We start from the raw sequence: 8,590 nt of genomic DNA, 5'->3' as shown, positions 1-8,590 counted from the left end.
ATTTACACTGATTTGGGTTATTTTTACCAAATATACGCAGCAGTATAAATTTTGGCCAAAATTTATGAAGAAAAATTACTAATTTGCTAAATTTTATGACAGAAGCAAAGAAAAATGCATTTTTACACAACATTTTTGGTATTTTTTTTACTTATAGCACAAAAAAAACACTAGTGATTAAATATCATCTAAAGAACGATCTATTTGTGTGAAAAAAGGACACAAATTTCATATGGGTATAGTGTTGCATGAGTAATTGTCATTCAAAATGGCCTGGGCAGGAAGGGGGTGAAAGTGGTTAATAATAATTGCGTGTGACTGTGGGGGGAAATTAGAGTGTAAGCTTCTCTGGTACAGAAACGGATGTGACTAGCTCAGTGTCCTCCACGCTTGAGTCACTAAACGCTCTGTGCAGCTCATTTTTGTTTTTTGATTTTGGATAGAACTTGGATAGGGTGAGGGGGAGCCTAGGGATACTCCAATAACTGTAAACTTGAAAATGAGGACACCTATCTCTGCACTAAGACTTCAGGGTGAAGACACCCCCAAGAGCGGACTGACCATTCGGGCACTCGGGCACTGCCCAAGGGCCCCATGCCACTACGGGGCCCCATCAGGGTTGCCAGCCTCAATAAAACCAGGGACAGTATGTAAAAATCTGTGTTTTTTTTTAAAATCCCAAGATTATAGCTGCCCCATCGATGAACAGTAACAAACAGGGACTCCTAAACAGGAATACAGACCTGAGCCTACACATTGTAGCTGCTGATCTCCCAGAAAGGCCAAAGAGGTCTCTCAGTCCAAAAGGCTGATACTCACTGTTTCCTGATCTCTGTGAAGCCACGTGCAAGGGCAGTCAACTTCTGTAATTCAGTTTCCTGTGTTCTGGAAGCTTTGGAGGCTTTCTGTAAATTATACAGGAGGAGGATAGAACAGTGATCCCCCAGCCAGACAGTAGCCGGGACCCCACAAAAGGGGTGCTTGCAGTTCCAGGTAGATTTCCCAGGGATACCACAGCCCTCAGGCTAGGTCCTACTCCCCCAGGAACACGAGACCTCTGCTCTGGGTTCCAGCCTATTTATACCCCGCTCAGCCCCCTGCTGGTCACCTGCTATATTGACCAGGGATTGGCTGGGAAGATATTTTCACATTGGTTTTTATTAAGGGTTTTAGAAAGCAAAGAACAGAAATCTGTACATACATTGGAAAGTGCCGTGTCAGAAATTTAACGCACAGCATTCAAATAAACACACTTCACAGCGAAATCAGTATTGTCACAATGAGAATCGCTCCATTGGGATTGTATAATATGGTGTTCTCAGTAATGGCCGTAGTAATGAATTATACATTCTCGTATTCATAGTACAAGGATAAATTAGAAGAAAGTGCCTCTAAAAGCGTAACCAGTCAAATGTATGTAAGAGGGAAAAGGGGAAACAAAAAAGTAAAGAGAAGACAGAAAAGGGATAGGGGATACTACCAGGGTACTACAGGAGTGGGCTTCGGATGGACCTACAGATTATTGCGCCGTGAAGCAAAGATATATATATCGCAGATATACTGAATTGAATAGGAAGGAGATCGCTAAGGCCGCGTACACACGCGGGGACTGTTCGCCCAACCTTGTCCGTCAAACAGTTTCAGCGGACAGTCCGCTCAAAATTTGCATGAGCGGACTTGCCCACACACGACGAACGAACAGTCCGCTGAAACTTGCGCGATGACGTGAACGGCACGTACGACGGGGCGAAAAATACAACGTCCTATACACTGCAATGCAACCTTCGGCGTGTAAATCCTTTCTGAGTATGCGCGGAACTTAGTTTGACGAACAAGCCTACACACGGGCGGACTGTCCGCTGAAACAAAGTTTCAGCGGACAGTTTTACGGAAATTCCGAAAAACTTTGTTCAGCAGACTGTTCGCTGAAACTGTCCGCTGAAAGCCCACACACGAGCGGACTGTCTGCTGAAACACTGTTCAGCGGACAAAGTTGGGCGAACAGTCCGCCCGTGTGTACGCGGCCTAAGTTACATTAAGTAGTCATCATTAAGCTTATACAGGGAATTGCTCTGTCCAAATTTTCCACAGACGTATGGCTTTCCCCCCCGGATCCCCGCTTCCCAGCCAATAGGATTTCATATACAGAGTGAGTTTGTATAATTGGGTAGATTTCAGATATATTTGGTGCTGCATCGCTTCTCCATTTCCTGGTTATAAGCAGTCTAGCGGCCAAAAACACATGAATAACCACTGTACGGAGAATCTGGGGGGAAAACCTCAACTCCCAAATTCAGAAGAGCCAAGCTGACATTTGGAAGGGTAATCATCCCAGTGACAGAAGAGACCAAGCGAAATACTGCATTCCAGAAACTACTCAAGTTCTTACAAGACCATAATATATGTACAAGGTTTCCAATTTCTCCACATCCCCTCCAGCATAGCTGTGATTGACTGTGGGAGAACTTATTCATACGATATGGTGTTAAGTACCATCTCAATGCTATCTTTTGGGATAGCTCCCAATGGTTAATACATTTAGTTGCTTTATACAGAGTTGTGAAGGCGCTTTGCCACTGTTGATTGGTATATGTGGTCCCTACATCTTTTTCCCATTTTAGATATGGTGTTGTTTTAGCAAACGTAGCCTTGTGTTGGAAGAGCAGGTAGAATGTGGATATTCCTTTTCTTTGGGTCTGCGGTAAAGTAAGATACCTCCACGCAGTCTCATGGACAAACAATCGGTGGGTTCCGAGGGACTTCAAAAAGTGAGAAATTTGACCATAGGCGTACCTGTCGTTATTTTGAAGCCCGTATTTTTTTTGGAGAGCGTCAAAAGAACGAAAGGAATTGTTATGAAACAAGTCTGTTATAGTCTTAATCCCCTTGGACCGCCATCCTCCAAGTGGAATATTTGGGATAATGTCTGATATTATCTCTAGTTGTATTGGGATGTCAGTCTTGTCATTTGGTGACAGGGTATTACAGAGGTCTCTCCAGGCCTGTAGAGAAACCCAGATAGTCAAAGGCAATTTTTTAAGTGTAAATGGTTTCCACATGTCTAATAAAAGCATAGACGATAAGTCTTTAGTGGGGCCTATTTCCCGTTCGATAGCACCCCATGGAGAAACCTCTGTGTTGAGAAACCACGTTTTAAGTTGGACAAGTATCGATGCTCTGTAATAATCTAAAAGGATCAGGTATCCCATCCCTCCTGCATTCCTGTGTTTCGCTAGTTGAGCTTTGGAGCATCTGGGTTTTTTGGATTGCCAAATATATTTAGTCAATATAGAGTCTAAATTTTCTAGGTGCGTGGTTGAAAGAGGTACTGGTAAAGTACGGAAGATATATAAGATCCGTGGAAGGAGGAGCATTTTGAATGATGCTTGTCTCCCTGACCACGTAAGCTCCGCTTTAGCTAGACGATTGGTTTCTTTTAGTAATTGGTCTGAAAGCAGTTGGTAGTTTACTTCAGCCAACCTAGTTGGGTCTGCGACTAACTGGAGGCTTAAGTAAGTTTTACATCCAGTACTCCAAGTGTAAGGGAATAAACCTTGTAACTTAGCCTGAAGATCGGTGGGGACATTGATAGGGAGGATTAATGATTTTGAGAAATTAATTTTGTAATATGAAATACGGCTAAAGCTATTTAGGATTGCATGGGCATAAGATAGGGATTGTGTGGGGGAGTTCATGAATAGGATGACATCATCAGCAAATAAATTTATCTTATGGGAGGTGTTTCGAAAGGAGAAGCCAATAATATCCGGTTGTGATCAGATTTTTTCCGCTAGGGGTTCTATAAGTAAATTAAAAATAGAAGGTGAGAGGGGGCACCCCTGTCTCGTGCCATTCGTAATCAAAAAGGCACGGGAAAGGGTGTTTGACATATACACTTGGGCAGCAATTGTGAGTGAGAAAGAGTCGGAAGTTTTAAATTTCGTAGAAAGGCCTGAATATTCTCATCAGTTGGTTGGTATGTGGTTGGGTCCTCTTTAATATTATACAGGGAGGAATAATATGTGGCAAAGGTGTCGGCTATACCCCTGGGGTCTATTGTTTTAGTGCCATCTAATGTATTTTTGAGGAAGGGGATTCTGGTAGGGGCTCTTTGTTCTTGCAATTTACCGGCCCTAATACCGGAAGCGTAGTGATTCAGTCTTAAAGCTTTTATATACTTATCATGGTTGTCCAAGAGTAGTACCCTAAGATCATAGCGTAGTCTTGTCAACTTGTCTGCTAGAGCAACACCAGGAGTGACCTTATTTTGGACTTCTATGGTCCTAATCTCTTAAAACAGAGAATCCAATTTAGCATTTTTTTGTTTATTAAGTTTGGAACTGAGTTGTAGCAGTATACCCCTCATGTAAGCCTTATGGGCACACCACAAGGTCATTGGATTTGAGACTGAGTTAGTATTAAGTTTAAAAAATTCCTTTAACTACTACTATGGAAGTTTTAAGTGAGAAAGTCACCGAATCTCTGATTGCGATAGCAACGCCTTTCTGTTTGTGAGCAGCAGAGGCTTGAAATATATGCGGGTATCTCTTGTGTTTAAGTCTATGCTGGTCTTGCAAGGTAAGATGGGATTCCTGTACACACAAAACATCGGCCTGTAGTTTACTGGCTTCTCTCCATAGAGCGGCTTTTTTGGCCGGGTGATTAAGACCGTGGGTGTTTAAAGGAGACTATGTTTACCATTTTTGTAAATCATAGGTGAGAAATAACAGTTGACATACCTAGAGTCAGTAGTGCAAGCGGGCTCCATCAATTGTCCACTGGCAAGAGCGATCCTAGGGGGCAGCGTAGGGTCTGTAAGCAGATCAGCAAGGTCCATCCTGGGAAGAAGAAGGGGGAGGAGCAAGACAAAAAAAGGAAGAACAAGAACCAACACAAACAGGGAGAAAAAAGAAAAGAGTTCAGAACCATAAATTTGATAGTAAAAAAAAAAAGGATTCCACACGGAATCCCGTGGTAGATACACTGTGCAGTTAGCAACGGGGTGTGTAGTCACTTAGTGGCTTGTGTGCCTGGAGAGTCGGGTGGATGCGTCTTTAGTGGATTTGCACAGGGGGGTGTTCAATTATTCCTTCCTTTTGGAGGAGGCAGTTTTATGTTTCATAGAGACAACCTGCCAGGTGTTTTGAGTATCCAGCTTGGTTGTTGGGGACATATAAGCCGTAGACTGATCCGGCAGGATGTCCCACGTGCGGAGTAGTGCTAGGCCTTCTTCTAATGAGTTCACCACAGTAACGTGTTCATCTTTGGTTATATTCAGTTTAGCTGGATACCCCCAGCGATAGATAATGGCGTGGTTACGCAAAGCCTTGGTAATGGGTAGCAAGGCCTTGCGTTTTTGCATAGTGTACTGGGATAAGTCCGCAAAGAGTTGAATATTCGCATAATGTTCAGGTGGCTGTTTGTTTTTGCGGTAAGCAGACATGAAACTTTCCTTAACATGGTAGAAGTGGACCCGCATGAGGATATCCCTGGGGATGTTGTCAGGTAAATGAGAAGGTTTTGGGATACGATGTATCCGATCTATCACCAAGTCGGCTTCAGTCAAATCCGGTAAAAAGCATTTCATCATATCTTGGGTGTATTGTAGTAGTTGCCCCGTTGTGATTACCTCAGGGACCCCCCCGAATTTTGAGGTTGTTGCGGCGTGACCTATCTTCCAGGTCCGCGACCTTTGACCTAAGCCAGGTCACCTCATCGGCCTGCTCATTGTGGGCATCTACTAGAGAATTATATGAGGTTGCAAACTCCCCCATTTTGTCCTCCACGTGGTTCACTCTATCACCCAGCTCCCCCATGTCAGATCTAAAGCTTCTCATACAGTCCATTAAGTCTGCGTGGAGGGAGCTGTGGAGGGACACGAGCATGTCCTTCAGCGTGGTGTCTGACACCGGCTGATTTGTTGTAGGGAAGGATTGGAGCATCTCAGCCAGCTTCCTGGTATCATCTAACCCATTCCTGGTCCCCGCTCACCTTATCGCCGTCTGAGTAAGTCACCAGCCGTGGCTTTAACTTCGCCGGGCTACGGGATAGTGGTGTGGAGATCTCCGGAGGTTGTTGGTGCGAGGCCTTCTGGGAGCTTGGGCTGGGCGTTGATGCTCTGGATGTGGCTGGCGAGGCGTCGTCGGCGCCATCTTTATGTAGGCCACGATCCTTCTGCGGAAAGAAATGTTGAAGTTTCTGTAGCTGAGAGGCTCCTTTCCTCTTCTTAGCCATGGCGATGGAGCGAGGGGTGTCTCCTGAAGGGATGGCGAGAGGATGAACTAGGATGAACACCTTAAGGCGTTGTTTTCCTCTCTTTATACGGCTAAAGCTATTTAGGATTGCATGGGCATGAGATAGGGATTGTGTGGGGGAGTTCATGAATAGGATGACATCATCAGCAAATAAATTTATCTTATGGGAGGTGTTTCGAAAGGAGAAGCCAATAATATCCGGTTGTGATCAGATTTTTTCCGCTAGGGGTTCTATAAGTAAATTAAAAATAGAAGGTGAGAGGGGGCACCCCTGTCTCGTGCCATTCGTAATCAAAAAGGCACGGGAAAGGGTGTTTGACATATACACTTGGGCAGAGGGTGACGAGTACAGGGCCAAAATAGCTGACAATATGGGTCCATCAAAACCAAATTTTTTGAGAACGTGCACCATGTACCCCCAGTGTATCCTGACGAACGCCTTCTCCGCATCCAAAGAGAGGAGCAGAGAAGGCGTCCGACAGGTTTTCGCATCTTGAATTATATTAATAACTCTGCGAGTGGCGTCTGAGGGTTGTCTACCTGCTGTAAAGCCTGATTGGTCTGGGTTAATCAACGAGGGTAGAATGTTTAGAAGTCTAACGGCCAGTATTTTAGCATGTAATTTGATGTCTGTATTTAAAAGGGAAATCGGGCGAAAATTTGGGGGAGTATCCGGGGTTTTACCGGGTTTTGGAATAGTTACAACGTAAGCTTTAAGCATTTCAGGGGGGAAGGAGGATGTCAGAATTGCTTTCGAAAAGACGTCTCGTAATGTAGGGGACAAAGCCATTGTAAATGTCTTTTAATAGTCATTTGGAAGACCGTCAGGGCCAGGAGATTTGCCCAAAGGTAGCGTGTGAATGGCTGTTTCCTTTTCCGATATGGGAGCGTTAAGGGTCAGCAATTGTGAGTGAGAAAGAGTCAGAAGTTTTAAATTTCGTAGAAAGGCCTGAATATTCTCATCAGTTGGTTGGTATGTGGTTGGGTCCTCTTTAATATTATACATTGAGGAATAATATGTGGCAAAGGTGTCGGCTATACCCCTGGGGTATATTGTTTTAGTGCCATCTAATGTATTTTTGAGGAAGGGGATTCTGGTAGGGGCTCTTTGTTCTTGCAATTTACCGGCCCTAATACCGGAAGCGTAGTGATTCAGTCCTAAAGCTTTTATATACTTATCATGGTTGTCCAAGAGTAGTCCCCTAAGATCATAGCGTAGTCTTGTCAACTTGTTTGCTAGAGCAACACCAGGAGTGACCTTATTTTGGACTTCTATGGTCCTAATCTCTTAAAGCAGAGAATCCAATTTAGCATTTTTTTGTTTATTAAGTTTGGAACTGAGTTGTAGCAGTATACCCCTCATGTAAGCCTTATGGGCACACCACAAGGTCATCGGATTTGAGACTGAGTTAGTATTAAGTTTAAAAAATTCCTTTAACTACTACTATGGAAGTTTTAAGTGAGAAAGTCACCGAATCTCTGATTGCGATAGCAACGCCTTTCTGTTTGTGAGCAGCAGAGGCTTGAAATATATGCGGGTATCTCTTGTGTTTAAGTCTATGCTGGTCTTGCAAGGTAAGATGGGATTCCTGTACACACAAAACATCGGCCTGTAGTTTACTGGCTTCTCTCCATAGAGCGGCTCTTTTGGCCGGGTGATTGAGACCGTGGGTGTTAAAGGAGACTATGTTTACCATTTTTGTAAATCATAGGTGAGAAATAACAGTTGACATACCTAGAGTCAGTAGTACAAGCGGGCTCCATCAATTGTCCACTGGCAAGAGCGATCCTAGGGGGCAGCGTAGGGTCTGTAAGCAGATCAGCAAGGTCCATCCTGGGAAGAAGAAGGGGGAGGAGCAAGACAAAAAAAGGAAGAACAAGAACCAACACAAACAGGGAGAAAAAAGAAAAGAGTTCAGAACCATAACTTTGATAGTAAAAAAAAAAAAGGATTCCACACGGAATCCCGTGGTAGATACACTGTGCAGTTAGCAACGGGGTGTGTAGTCACTTAGTGGCTTGTGTGCCTGGAGAGTCGGGTGAATGCGTCTTTAGTAGATTTGCACAGGGGGGTGTTCAATTATTCCTTCCTTTTGGAGGAGGCAGTTTTATGTTTCATAGAGACAACCTGCCAGGTGTTTTGAGTATCCAGCTTGGTTGTTGGGGACATCCGGCAGGATGTCCCACGTGCAGAGTAGTGCTAGGCCTTCTTCTAATGAGTTCACCACAGTTACATGTTCATCTTTGGTTATATTCAGTTTAGCTGGATACCCCCAGCGATAGATAATGGCGTGGTTACGCAAAGCCTTGGTAATGGGTAGCAAGGCCTTGCGTTT

Source organism: Lithobates pipiens, unplaced genomic scaffold, assembly GCF_037356315.1.
Source record: "Lithobates pipiens isolate NorthernLeopardFrog02 unplaced genomic scaffold, aLitPip1_a1.2 Scaffold_22, whole genome shotgun sequence".
In the NCBI taxonomy this organism is placed as follows: Eukaryota; Metazoa; Chordata; class Amphibia; order Anura; family Ranidae; genus Lithobates; species Lithobates pipiens.
The sequence above is the reverse complement of the archived record's forward strand: the minus strand, read 5'-3'. Positions refer to the sequence as shown.